The following is a 2131-nucleotide window of genomic DNA, read 5'->3' on the forward strand; positions in this document are numbered from 1 at the left end:
CTAAAGTGTCAGAGTTTTTTTATTTCTTCTACAATTATTTACATAAGGTAGTGTTGTCATGCAGTGTCGTTAGACCACTGCACGACGTCTCAAACCTAACGTATAGAATGTGTAGCTTCTGTGTGTGTTTTTAAAATGAGTGTTGCAAATATCTAACTGACTGTTAAGTAGAAAATGCATAAACTAATCTATCATAATGTTTATTTGTGCTTGGTTGATCAGTGTGTTCAGCTTTTTGCAACTCTGAACACTTTATGTAAGTGGTGGTAGACATGGTTGACTAAATATGTCATTTAAAAAAAAAAAACGTTGTCAGAACCAAGGGGAAAAAACTGAGGCAAAGTTTAAGTAACCTACTATAATGTAGAAATACTATTTTACAAGTTAAGGCGTTGTAATACAATAATGAAAATAATAAAATTCAATAACGTGCTTTAACCACTTGGTGTCCCTTTCTATCAGCTGTGCACCTTTATGGTGTAAATACAGCCTATCTACCAATTAATCAAATATAAAAGTCTGCCGAATTAGTGTTGATACTGAAAGAGACGTATTGTGTGAAAAGAAATGTAAGATGTTGTTTAATTGCTGATATATTTATGATCCACGTCACGTTTTCAGTTTTAGCGGCAGTCCTTCCTGTTTGGAAGTCTTCTCATCAGGGCTCTATAAATAGAGAACTACGGCAGATATGTAATATTTAATGCAGCCAAACCGTGTATTACAATGCCGTTATGTGATGATTTTCAAAGAGAAAAGCAGGCACACTCGGAATAAAGTATTATTTATTTATTTTTTTAAATGTTTTCTTATTTCACATTGCATAAACACCATATCCCAACGTGCATTGCGGCTAAACCATCCAATCACCGAGCTGAGGATCTTGCCTACTGTAAGTCTGTTTCCGGTATTGTTTATGGCGGATGTATTTTTGTTATATTAACATCGATTTAATACATTAATGTAGCCTTTATTTCTGCTAAAAGAGGTGTCGATCAGCTGGGGCAACAAGAAAATCGGCAAAATCGAGTGTTATATTAATATTGACAATAACAACCGACCGTCGTGGTAGAGCATTTGCTTGGCATTTCCGGGTATTTCTCCACTGGTTGGGCCATGTGAACAATAACGTGTAACTGTCACGTTTGAAGGGACGAAATCGTGACATCTTCACGTCTCTCAGCATGGTAAATCGTCACATGTTCACGTCTTGCCGTGATACCGGGTTGGATTAGTTACACAATATATCCGTAACTACCCTGCTGAAAAAACCAGCATGGCCAGCTTAAGATGGTTGCTGATTTTAGCTGGTGTTATGCTGGTTTAGTTGGTTTACCAGGCTGGACAAGCTGGCTAGGCTGTTCTAGCTGGTTCAAGACCAGCCTGGTCAGCTAAACCAGCATAGCCCAGCATGGATGTCATGCTGGTATTTATGCTGGTTTCCCAGCAGAGAGGGTGGGACACGGGGAAACGGCGAGACGGCAGTGGTTGAAACAAATCAAATCAAGTTTTATTTATATAGCACATTTAAAAGCGATTTTTGATCGAGCCAAAGTGCTGTACATGTAATAAAAACACATTACTACAATCACAATAAAAGACAATAATTTACAACAGAAATATAATGTTTTTATTACATTGTACAGCACTTTGGCTCGACCAAAAATCGGTTTTAAATGTGCTATATAAATGAAACTTGATTTGATTTGTTTCAACCACTGACGTCTCGCCGTTCCCCCGTGTCCCGCCCTCTCTGTCTGTCTGTTTCAGTTTTGCCTGCAAGACTGCAGGTAGACCAGCATAAATACCAGCTTCACCAGCATAGACCAGCATGACATCCATGCTGGTCTATGTTGGTTTAGCTGACCAGGCTGGTCTTGAACCAGCAAGACCAGCCTGGCCAGCTTGTCCAGCCTGGTAAACCAACTAAACCAGCCTAACACCAGCTAAAACCAGCTAAAACCAGCAACCATCTTAAGCTGGTCTATGCTGTTTTTTTCATTAGGGTTATGATATTTGGAATGCGTCTCCATGAAAAATACATGGTGTGTGTGTGTGTGTGTGTGTGTGTGTGTGTGTGTGTGTGGGAGATGACTGTGAATAGATTGTTTCCACAGTGAATCATTATGGA

The sequence above is a fragment of the Notothenia coriiceps genome, unplaced genomic scaffold (assembly GCF_000735185.1).
Source record: "Notothenia coriiceps isolate Sejong01 unplaced genomic scaffold, NC01 NC01_scaffold00004877, whole genome shotgun sequence".
NCBI classification, from domain to species: domain Eukaryota; kingdom Metazoa; phylum Chordata; class Actinopteri; order Perciformes; family Nototheniidae; genus Notothenia; species Notothenia coriiceps.